This window comes from Podarcis muralis, chromosome 8, assembly GCF_964188315.1.
Source record: "Podarcis muralis chromosome 8, rPodMur119.hap1.1, whole genome shotgun sequence".
NCBI lineage: Eukaryota > Metazoa > Chordata > Lepidosauria > Squamata > Lacertidae > Podarcis > Podarcis muralis.
The window spans coordinates 8,534,148-8,546,409 of NC_135662.1; the positions used below are offsets into that span (position 1 = coordinate 8,534,148).

Sequence of the window (12,262 nt, forward strand, 5' to 3'; positions counted from 1 at the left end):
CCAGAACTCACCCCTTGTTCTCTTAGAATGGCAATGGCGCCCACCTGAGAGGAGCCGGAATTGAGTTCTGGCAAGTTCCAGCTGAAAGAAAGCCCTGCTAGTGTTTATTTACACACAACTTCCTAACTCCCATCCAGGCAAGAAAGAATACAGTGGTGCCTCGCAAGACGAAATTAATCCGTTCCACGAGTCTGTTCGTCTTGCAGTTTTTTCGTCTTGCGAAGCACGGCTATTAGCGGCTTAGCGGCTATTAACGGCTTAGCGGCTTTAAGAAAAAGGAAACAAACTCGCAAGATGTTTCGTCTTGCGAAGCAAGCCCATAGGGAAATTCGTCTTGCGGAACGACTCAAAAAATGGAAAACCCTTTCGTCTAGCGAGTTTTTTGTCTTGCGAGGCATTCGTCTTGCGGGGCACCACTGTAATTGTCAGAGTTCAAGGAAATATTCCAGCCAGGCAAAAACACTTATAGAATCAGAGAATTGTAGTGTTGCAATGGACCCCAAAGTTAATCCAGTCCAACCCCCTGGAATACATGAATTTGAGTAAAGTGTCCATGATGAGTGGCCATTCCAACCTCTGCTTGAGGAAAATGTGAAGCCAGGACAATCCCAAGGGCTGGATAGGAAGTCCTGGTGAAGCCTTATTTACCTAGGGATCCATCAGCCACGCCATCCCCGGACCTTGGAGGGAACAAAAGTACCAGGAAAGCAAAATCTTCTTTGGAGAAAAAGAGTTTATTGAAATCTGTCCACAGAAACATTCTGTACACAGAGACAACCAGTTGGATAGCTCCTGAAAATACACTGGCTGTAAAGAAATACGCATCTACAGACTTCTTATACTCTTCTGAACACTCTCCCCCCTCCCATACCTTCTCAAATTATTCCCTTACATAGCACATCTATATTGCTTGCTAAACACATTTTATTGCTTGCTAAACATTCCTGTCTTTATGCTAGCTAAGCAATCTCTCCTCTCTCCTTCGTACACGTGTCTTCATCTTTGCATTAGTAAGCATAAGGCAGGAAAAGGGGGGCCTCTTTAACAGGCCTGGTTTAAATCTGCAGACAACAGCTATAATGTCCTTGCAAGCTAACAGGGTAGGAAATGAACTTTTGACCTGCCAGCCAAATTTAGTAGGTCTGGTTAGTTACTGCTAACAGCAGCGGTTTCTTGCTAGCTGACTAGGCAGGAAACGACCTCCTGACCTGTCTGATTAGAAATAGCAAGCAACTGCTGTCTTTGCTAACTGTCTGGCCGAAATTTGCAGAAGTAAGATTAGCTCAGAGATTTACTTAGGAATTTACTGCAGATAGTATTCACAAAGTACAGAGCTTAGAAAATATTGAGAGAAACCTTTCCCATCTCCCTTTACTCCCTCCTCTTCTTTTGAACAATCTATTACTTAGATTCGTTCTGGGGTAGGGGTTTATAGTTTCTCATTACAGCAGTCACGTGAGGTCCCATCATGCGAGACATCATCTTTCCCATCATATTCTGCAAGCATTGCATCAAGCAGGGAATACAAAAGCAGAAAAGCAATAGAAGCATTATTGGGCCTATCACCATAGTAAATATCCTCCCCATCCATCCACCTGGGAAGATGCCGTCCAACCAAGACATATCCCAGCCCTCCCAAGTTTGTACAGGGACATGTGCCACCTTTTCAATGCTAGCCGCCAGATCACGGATAGCCTCGCCATGGTCTGAAATGTTGAAGCAACATGCTCCATTTCAGCCATTTGTAACCACCTTTTTTAGGGGTTATGGGCACCCCACTCAGTCATCAAACGGGAAATGTCGGCAAGGGAAGTCGGGAGACTTTTCCTTGGCTGTGCCAATACGCATGTGGGTTCTCCAACTAAAAAGAAAAGGAGAATCATCAAAGGTATAGATGGATTACGTTTCTTCCCACAAATATGATACCGTTCATGCCAACAAAAATACAGGAGCATCCAAACAAGCAGGCCGGTACATATCACTCCTACCCACCATCCCCAATATCTCCATGGTTCCTCCCACCAATATTCAGTCATGGTGGGTATCGTGTCAGTTACTCAAGGGTATGTGTGTAACTACCTCTAAGGCCCACTGGGTGTATGGTACTTCGATGAGTGGGAGAAAGAGAAGCACCTCCTGGAGGGGGGTTTGGTGAGAAATAAAAAGCAACACACCCACAAGAATAGACTGCTGCTAAAACTCTAGCCTGGTGAGGAGTCAAATGCCCAATGGGGTGGTCCCCTTCCCAAATTATTGTAAGTCTCGCTCTGTCCCTATATTGTGGTAGGATATTCTCAGGTGGGTGAGTTCGTAGAACAGGTACGTTGGGAGCGCTGCCCGCGGGCGCCCCTCCCATCCAATTCTCCAGCTGTGCGTAGAGATATCAGCTTCCGGTGTGATATCAGCAGAGCGGTCGTCAGCGGAGGGTCTGGAGATGGTCAGCCGAAGGGGTTAATCAGGATTTAACTGCACAGTCCAATCTGTAGTGGTCACTCTGGTGTGGTGGACCCAAGGGGTGATGCCGGCGAATTTCACGGCGGTGAGTGTGGAGAGCAGGACGATATAAGGTTCCAGCACGGTTGTAGCTGCGTCCGTGCCCAATCGTTTACCCACACTTCATCACCTGGCTCAAACTGATGCAGCCAACACACAGGGGTTGCGAGCCTGGGTCCACCTGTCGAGACAAAAGAAAACTTGGGAGAGTGACTGTACATAGTTATTCAATTGCACATCTTGGCTAGCATATGGAGTTAACATTCTAACATATGGAACTGGTCTTCCAAACAGAATTTCAAAAGGTGACAGGTGGGTTCGCTTTGACGGGAGACTGCGGACCCTGAGTAATGCCAAGGGCAACATGGTCACCCAATTAGACCCGGTTTCCTATGTTAGCTTGGATCACTGATTCTTTAGAGTCCTGTTCATTCTCTCTACTTTTCCAGAACTCTGGGGTCTATAAGCAGTATGCAGCTTCCAGTTGAGCTGGAGCGCTTTTGCCAGTCCCTGTAGGACTGCATGAACAAATGCTGGTCCATTGTCAGATCCTATGGACCTTGGCAATCCATAGCGAGGGATGATTTCCCTAAGCAGGCACCTGGTTACTTCAAATGCCTTTTCAGTCTTTGTTGGCCATGCTTTGGCCCATCCGGTGTAGGTGCACACTGCCACCAGCAGGTAGCGGTGTAGTCCACAACGGGGTAATTCAGTAAAGTCCACGACAAGATCTTCCATAGGTGCAGTTCCACTATGCTGAATCCCTGGGGGAGCCAGTGGTCTGGCTCTGGGATTATTCTTTTGACACAGCAGGCATTTCCTGGAAATCTGGGCTGCCAGTTGGTAGAGGTGGGCTATATAGAAGCATTTCTCCAGCTGCTTGGTTGTAGCATCTGGTCCTATGTGGGTTGAATCATGGTATCTCTGAGTAACCTGCCGAGAAAGGGACTCTGGAATCCATATCCTGTCATCAGGGGTAAGGTACCATCCTTCTTTGGACAATGTCAGCTCCTGAGCATCTGCAGTGTCCCTTTCTTGCTTCGTGTAGGCTGGCTTGTCAGCGGTGCTTAAAATCTCTTCTGGGACCAGTGCTCCAATAACCAAGGCGGGGGCCAGTTCTTGGGCTGCTTCTTTGGCCACTCTGTCTGCCAATCGGTTTCCTCTGGCCACTTCTCCTGGTCCAGTCTTGTGTCCATAACAATGGATAACTGCCACTGCCTCGGGTTCCCATACAGCATCCAGAAGGTTCAACAAGGCTTGTGGGTGGGCCACCTGGCTTCCTCTGGAGGTAAGCAAACCTCTTTCTTTCCATAAGGCTCCATGGGCATGTAAAGTCAGGAATGCATACTTAGAATCTGTATAAATGTTTATCTTCTGTCCCTTTGCCAGGCTCAGGGCTCTGGTAAGCGCAGTTAGCTCTGCCAGCTGGGCCGATGTTCCAGGCGGGAGTGACTTTGCTTCGACCACCTGGTCTTCCAGGGCTACCACTGCATAGCCTGCTTTCCGGTGTCCAACCTCAATGAAGCTGCTTCCATCCATAAACCATGATGGCCACTAGGGGTCTGCTTCATCTTTAAGGTCAGGTCTGCTAGAGTACACCTCATCCATTACTTCAATGCAGTCATGCGTGGGCTCCTCACCTACTCCTACCGGTAATAGGGCAGCTGGGTTGAGGGCTGTGGTAACCTGGAACTTCAAACGCGGGTGCAACAATAGCATCTGGCACTTTCTCATCGTTGCTTGGGAGAGGAAATAGGTACCCTTCATGTCAAGCAGAGCTGGGACTGCATGCGGGGTCACACAAACAGTGTCTTGGCCAAAGGTAAATTTGTCTGCTTTGTTCAGCAGGGTAGCTACTGCCACAACTGCTCTCATGCATGGCGGTAAACCTTGTTCTGTAGGCGTCAGGTGCTCAGATAGGTATGCCACGGGCTGCTGCCAGCTTCCCAATTTTGGCATAGCACTCCCTTTGCTGTTCCCTGGTCTTCATCCACAAACAGGGAGAAAGGCTTCTCAGGATTTGGGATGCCCAGCGCTGGTGCTTGCTGCAATGCCTTTTTCAAATCCTTGAAGGCATGCTGTTGCTCTTTCCTAAGCGGCCTCGCCCTCCTCTTCTTCTCCTAACGGTGGACTTCCCGTCTTCAGGGCCATCAACTTCTCTGCCTGGTACTTCTCCTTTTTTTCTTCTGGGTCTCTTTTTCCCTCTGATTATAAATGGTCTGGGCTAATTCCAACATCCATTCAAGGGTGTGGCCCATAAAAACCTTCATTTTTCTTGGTGGATATCGGGCGCCGCTTGGGCTACAAAGGCAGTTTTTATGATAGGGGCATTGGCAGCCTCATCTGGGTCCACAGGGATATACTGGCGGTAGGCTTCCTTCAGCCTCTTTAAGTAGGCTCCAGGGGCCTCCTCTGTCCCTTGTACTATTTCTCTGGCCTCCACGAAGTTGGTGAGTTTTCTGGCTGCCCTCCTCATGCCATTTAAGACATTCTGGCGATAAGTGGTGAGGGTATTTTGCCCTTCAATGATCTGATAATCCCAATTCGGTGTAGTTTCAGGATATCCTGTTGCAACAGCTTGATCTCCTGCCCCCTGCGCTCTCATGTGTGCTCGGGCTTCAGCATGAAATTGCCTATCCTCCTCTGTAGCTAGCAGGGCATCCATCAAATATTACACATCATAAAAAGTGGGGTTGTATGTTTTAAAAATTCCCTCAAACAGCTTAATTATTTTGGCAGGGTTTTCTTCAAATGAAGGGTTTTGGTTCTTCCAATTACAAACATCTGCACTAAAGAAGGGGACATGTTGAACTGTATGAGTTCTATTGGGCACCACCCCATTAGGTCCCGCGGGGGTCGGAGGGTCATACACTCTATGGAGAGGCATCACTCTGGCCGCGCCCTTCTCCTGTGCTTTATGTGCCCTATGGAGGGTCACTCTTTTCACTGCCTTTCCCCACTTTTTCTGCCACTTTCTTCTCTGTTCCCCTATACATCCCGCTGTTTTTAACATGTGGGGACTGACGTCCACTTCTCATAAGGTTCCACATACTTTTTCAAACGTTCTGCCTGTTCTTCTGTTCATATCTTTCCATCACTTGTCAATCTTCCTACAAATGCCTCATCCTCATCATCCTCTTCTCGTTCCTCCCTTTCTCCATCTTTGCCCAGGTCTTAACAATGCATTGTCCACGGGATTGGGGGCTGGGCCATCTGTTCCCTGTGGCGGGGGTGGTGCCAGGGCTGTTGCCGGGGCATAAGGCGGTGGGGCATCAAAACTTTATCTTCTTCCATCTCTGAATCCTGGAGGACTGGGGGGGGTTGTCCTCCTGTCTTCCTGACTGAGCAAATACGGCTGCCTGAGACTTTTTGGCAGCATGACTTCAGCCAGGAGGGGGGTTCTTTTCCACATTGGTCTTCCATGTGGAAATGTAGGGGATTTAATCAGAACGGACATTCAAAATGTTCTGATATAATGGATTAATGAGTTGCAAATCAAGGGTCCTAATGGATGGCCAATTTGTTCTTTTGGGTGGGCCAATCTAATTCACAATGTCCTCATCTTCCCCTCTCATCAGCTTGAATCCCCAAAAGCATTTCAAAGGGGTACTTTTACTTTGGCCAGAACCCATTTCTTCCAGATCCTTCGCTACTATTCACAGTAAAAATTCTCTCACACTTCACACACAACAGACCTACAATTGCTCGGCCAAGGGGACACTAAGCCCTGGCCCACACTTGACAATTCAGTCACTAGAGTATCTTGACATGCAACATACAACATACAAAACACACCAATATAATTTCAACATGTAACACACTAAACACACCAAAATAACTTCAGCATGCAATACACAAAACACACCAAAATAATTTTCCCCTCTGTTCCCCTTTTACCCAACCTTACTGGCGGCATACTACTGCAATCGGCCAGTTCCCTTCCTGTTTCCCTTTTACCCAACCTTACTGGCGGCACAACTGCAATCGGCCAGTTCCCTTCCTGGTGGCCCTCTGCACAACCAGGTGAGGCTTGATCAGACCTCGCCCCCCTTTTCCTTGGGGGCCCACGCCCTTTCCCTTGGGCTTACCGTTTTCCGCTGCGGACCTGTCCCCTTGGCGCCGTCCTCTTTGTTTTTCTCCCTCAACAAGATGTCTCCACTGCAGGACAGTGTGGCCGGCTTCCCCCACGAAACAGGTGGGGTGCGCGCTGAAGCCTGCAAAAGCTGCTGAGCTGTTCACCTTGGTTGAGCCTGGCCCTCTGGTCCGTATTGGGGAGAGGGCTTATCCCGGCACGAGCCCCCAAAGAAATGAAGCCTTATTTACCTAGGGATCCATCAGCCACGCCATCCCCGGACCTTGGAGGGAACAAAAGTACCAGGAAAGCAAAATCTTCTTTGGAGAAAAAGAGTTTATTGAAATCTGTCCACAGAAACATTCTGTACACAGAGACAACCAGTTGGATAGCTCCTGAAAATACACTGGCTGTAAAGAAATACGCATCTACAGACTTCTTATACTCTTCTGAACACTCTCCCCCCTCCCATACCTTCTCAAATTATTCCCTTACATAGCACATCTATATTGCTTGCTAAACACATTTTATTGCTTGCTAAACATTCCTGTCTTTATGCTAGCTAAGCAATCTCTCCTCTCTCCTTCGTACACGTGTCTTCATCTTTGCATTAGTAAGCATAAGGCAGGAAAAGGGGGGCCTCTTTAACAGGCCTGGTTTAAATCTGCAGACAACAGCTATAATGTCCTTGCAAGCTAACAGGGTAGGAAATGAACTTTTGACCTGCCAGCCAAATTTAGTAGGTCTGGTTAGTTACTGCTAACAGCAGCGGTTTCTTGCTAGCTGACTAGGCAGGAAACGACCTCCTGACCTGTCTGATTAGAAATAGCAAGCAACTGCTGTCTTTGCTAACTGTCTGGCCGAAATTTGCAGAAGTAAGATTAGCTCAGAGATTTACTTAGGAATTTACTGCAGATAGTATTCACAAAGTACAGAGCTTAGAAAATATTGAGAGAAACCTTTCCCATCTCCCTTTACTGGAGGACTACATTTGTGTCCCCCACCCCAGCCTGAGGATTCCCACCCATGCCATATACAATGGTACCTCTGGTTATGTACTTAATTCGTTCCGGAGGTCTGTTCTTAACCGGAAACTGTTCTTAACCTAAAGCACCACTTTAGCTAATGGGGCCTCCTGCTGCCACTGCGCTGCCGGAGCACGATTTCTGTTCTCATCCTGAAGCAAAGTTCTTAACCAAAGGTATTATTACTGGGTTAGCAGAGTCTGTAACCTGAAGCGTATGTAACCTGAAGTGTCTGTAACCTGAGGTGTTGTTGTTGTTGTTTAGTCGTTTAGTCGTGTCCGACTCTTCGTGACCCCATGGACCAGAGCACGCCAGGCACCTCTGTCCTCCACTACCTCCCGCAGTTTGGTCAAACTCATGCTGGTAACCTCGAAAACACTATCCAACCATCTCGTCCTCTGTCGCCCCCTTCTCCTTGTGCCCTCCATCTTTCCCAGCATCAGTGTCTTCTCCAGGGAGTCTTCTCTTCTCATGAGGTGGCCAAAGTACTGGAGCCTCAGCTTCACGATCTGTCCTTCCAGTGAGCACTCAGGGCTGATTTCCTTAAGAATGGATGCGTTTGATCTTCTTGCAGTCCATGGGACTCTCAAGAGTCTCCTCCAGCACCATAATTCAAAAGCATCAATTCTTCGGCGATCAGCCTTCTTTATGGTCCAGCTCTCACTTCCATACATCACTACTGGGAAAACCATGGCTTTAACTATACGGACCTTTGTTGGCAAGGTGACGTCTCTACTTCTCAAGATGCTGTCTAGGCCTGTCATTGCCCTTCTCCCAAGAAGCAGGCGTCTTTTAATTTCGTGGCTGCTGTCACCATCTGCAGTGATCATGGAGCCCAAGAAAGTAAAATCTCTCACTGCCTCCATTTCTTCCCCTTCTATTTGCCAGGAGGTGATGGGACCAGTGGCCATGATCTTCATTTTTTTGATGTTGAGCTTCAGACCATATTTTGCGCTCTCCTCTTTCACCCTCATTAAAAGGTTCTTTAATTCCTCCTCACTTTCTGCCATCAAAGTTGTGTCATCTGCATATCTGAGGTTGTTGATATTTCTTCCGGCAATCTTAATTCCAGCTTGGGATTCATCCAGCCCAGCCTTTCGCATGATGAATTCTGCATATAAATTAAATAAGCAGGGAGACAAAATGCAGCCTTGTCGTACTCCTTTCCCAATTTTGAACCAATCAGTTGTTCCATATCCAGTTCTAACTGTAGCTTCTTGTCCCACATAGAGATTTCTCAGGAGACAGATGAGGTGATCAGGCACTCCCATTTCTTTAAGAACTTGCCATAGTTTGCTGTGGTCGACACAGTCAAAGGCTTTTGCATAGTCAATGAAGCAGAAGTAGATGTCTTTCTGGAACTCTCTAGCTTTCTCCATAATCCAGCGCATGTTTGCAATTTGGTCTCTGGTTCCTCTGCCTTTTCTAAATCCAGCTTGCACTTCTGGGAGTTCTCGATCCACATACTGCTTGAGCCTTCCTTGTAGAATTTTAAGCATAACCTTGCTAGCGTGTGAAATGAGTGCAATTGTGCGGTAGTTGGAGCATTCTTTGGCACTGCCCTTCTTTGGGATTGGGATGTAGACTGATCTTCTCCAATCTTCTGGCCACTGCTGAGTTTTCCAAATTTGCTGGCATATTGAGTGTAGCACCTTAACAGCATCATCTTTTAAAATTTTAAATAGTTCAGCTGGAATACCATCACTTCCACTGGCCTTGTTATTTGCAGTGCTTTCTAAGGCCCATTTGACTTCACTCTCCAGGATGTCTGGCTCAAGGTCAGCAACCACACTACCTGGGGTGTACGAGACATCCATATCTTTCTGGTATAATTCCTCTGTGTATTCTTGCCACCTCTTCTTGATGTCTTCTGCTTCTGTTAGGTCCTTACCACTTTTGTCCTTTATTATGGTAATCTTTGTACGAAATGTTCCTTTCATATCTCCAATTTTCTTGAACAGATCTCTGGTTCTTCCCATTCTGTTGTTTTCCTCTATTTGTTTGCATTGCTCGTTTAAGAAGGCCTTCTTGTCTCTCCTTGCTATTCTTTGGAAATCTGCATTCAATTTCCTGTATCTTTCACTATCTCCCTCGCATTTTGCTTGCCTTCTCTCCTCCGCTATTTGTAAGGCCTCGTTGGACAGCCACTTTGCTTTCTTGCATTTCCTTTTCATTGGGATGGTTTTTGTTGCTGCCTCCTGTACAATGTTATGAGCCTCCATCCATAGTTCTTCAGGCACTCTGTCCACCAAATCTAAATCCTTAAACCTGTTCGTCACTTCCACTGTGTATTCATAAGGGATTTGACTTAGATTGTATCTTACCGGCCCAGTGGTTTTTCCTACTTTCTTCAGTTTAAGCTTGAATTTTGCTATAAGAAGCTGATGATCTGAGCCACAGTCAGCTCCAGGTCTTGTTTTTGCTGACTGTATAGAGCTTCTCCATCTTTGGCTGCAGAGAATATAATCAATCTGATTTCGATGCTGCCCATCTGGTGATGTCCATGTGTAGAGTTGTCTCTTGTGTTGTTGGAAAAGCGTGTTTGTGATGACCAGCTTGTTCTCTTGACAGAACTCTATTAGCCTTTGCCCTGCTTCGTTTTGATCTCCAAGGCCAAACTTGCCAGTTGTTCCTTTTATCTCTTGCCTCCCTACTTTAGCATTCCAATCCCCTATAATGAGAAGAACATCCTTCTTTGGTGTCACTTCTATAAGGTGTTGTAAGTCTTCATAGAATTGGTCAATTTCAGTTTCTTCAGCACCAGTAGTTGGTGCATAAACTTGGATTACTGTGATGTTAAAAGGTCTGCCTTGGATTCATATCGAGATCATTCTATCATTTTTGAGATTGCATCCCAGTACAGCTTTCGCCACTCTTTTGTTGACTATGAGGGCCACTCCATTTCTTTTACGGGTTTCTTGCCCACAGTAGTAGATGTGATGGTCATCCGAACTGAATTCGCCCATTCCCATCCATTTTAGTTCACTGATGCCCAGGATGTCAATATTTATTCTTGCCATCTCATTTTTGACCACCTCCAACTTACCCAGGTTCATGGTTCTTACATTCCAGGTTCCTATGCAATATTTTTCTTTACAGCATTGGACTTTCCTTTCGCTTCCAGGCATATCCGCAACTGAGTGTCCTTTCGGCTTTGGCCCAGCCGCTTCATCAGCTCTGGATCTACTTGTACTTGCCCTCCGCTCTTCCCCAGTAGCATGTTGGACGCCTTCCAACCTGAGGGGCTCATCTTCCAGCGTCATAACTTTTATATGCCTGTTGTCTTTGTCCATGGAGTTTTCTTGGCAAGGATACTGGAGTGGCTTGCCGGTTCCTCCTCCAGGTGGATCACGTTTGGTCAAAACTCTCCACTATGACCTGTTCATCTTGTGTGCCCTGCTCGGCATAGTTCATAGCTTCTCTGAGTTCTTCAAGCCCCTTCGCCACGGCAAGGCAGTGATCCATGAAGGGGGTAACCTGAGGTACCACTGTATAAATTCATGCAGAGTAATTGGGAAGAGATGTGTGAGCACAGTTTTAGCCCATCACTGCAACATGAGACAACTGGGCATATTACTACTACTACTACTACTACTACTACTACTACTACAGTGGTACCGCAGGTTACAGATGTTTTAGGTTACAGATGCTTCAGGTTACAGACTCCGCTAACCCAGAAATAGTACCTTGGCTTAAGAACTTTGCTTCAGGATGAGTACAGAAATCGTGTGCCAGTGGCATGGAAGCAGTGGGAGGCCCCATTAGCTAAAGTGGTGCTTCTGGTTAAGAACAGTTTCAGGTTAAGAACAGACCTCCAGAACGAATTAAGTTCTTAACCCGAGGTACCACTTTATTATTATTATTATTATTATTATTATTATTATTATTATTATTATTATTGACAATTTCAAGGTACTCTGGCTCTTGATGATCCAGTTGTACATGCATAGAGCACTGTAGATTCAACTTTTTGGCAAAGCCAAAGGAACAGAGGAGTGCAGCTTTCAAAATAATGACTGGGAGCCCTGTGTTGATGCAAAGAATGACAAAAGCCTCATGCAAACATTCAGAGGAAGGAAAAATTGTTTACTGAGAGTGACCATAATTCTTCTCCTTAGGAAAACAGCCAGCTACAAAGGCCAACGCTTTCAACCCACCCACCCTTGCTGATATTATTAAGCATAATCAGAAGTCGGGGGAACCTGGCACGATCCATGAGATGATATTTCCGTATTGCCACCTCTGTGTGATGCTGCACATAATAATTCAATGGTTTTCCCCCCCTTCTTCACAGCTTACCTAAGAGGCAGCAGGAAGAGGAAAATAACTGAGATCCAGCAGGATGACTTAAGTCAACTAATTATCAAGAATATCTCAACCAGAAGAGTGTCACTTGGACAATAGCCAAGAAAGCTAATTCCCATTTATGCCATTATTTCACCCCCACTGGCAATCTAAATGAACACATGTAGTGCATTAAGGAGATCAAACACATTCAAACATTAGGCTTGATTCATCTCCCAGCTAATGGATCTTCTGCTACTTTCCTTCCAACTGCCAAAGTTAAAGCCTCACACCTTCCGTGATGCTGTAGTGCTAGATCGCAAGCAGTGTATGGGAACATCTGCGGTTGATTTGGTTGACTTGGAGAGACATAATCGGCCATAAAGCA

General features: G+C 46.4%; 1 long non-coding RNA gene across 1 annotated transcript; it reads right to left on the reverse strand.

Moving 5' to 3' along the window:
* Positions 1-713: 713 nt before the first annotated feature.
* On the reverse strand, positions 714-7,538 carry LOC144328659 (uncharacterized). Its single transcript, XR_013393846.1, has 2 exons — positions 6,582-7,538; positions 714-2,674 (listed from the first exon to the last, which is right to left on the reverse strand). It is a non-coding gene; the product is annotated as an uncharacterized LOC144328659 (long non-coding RNA).
* Between the last annotated feature and the right edge of the window lie 4,724 nt (positions 7,539-12,262).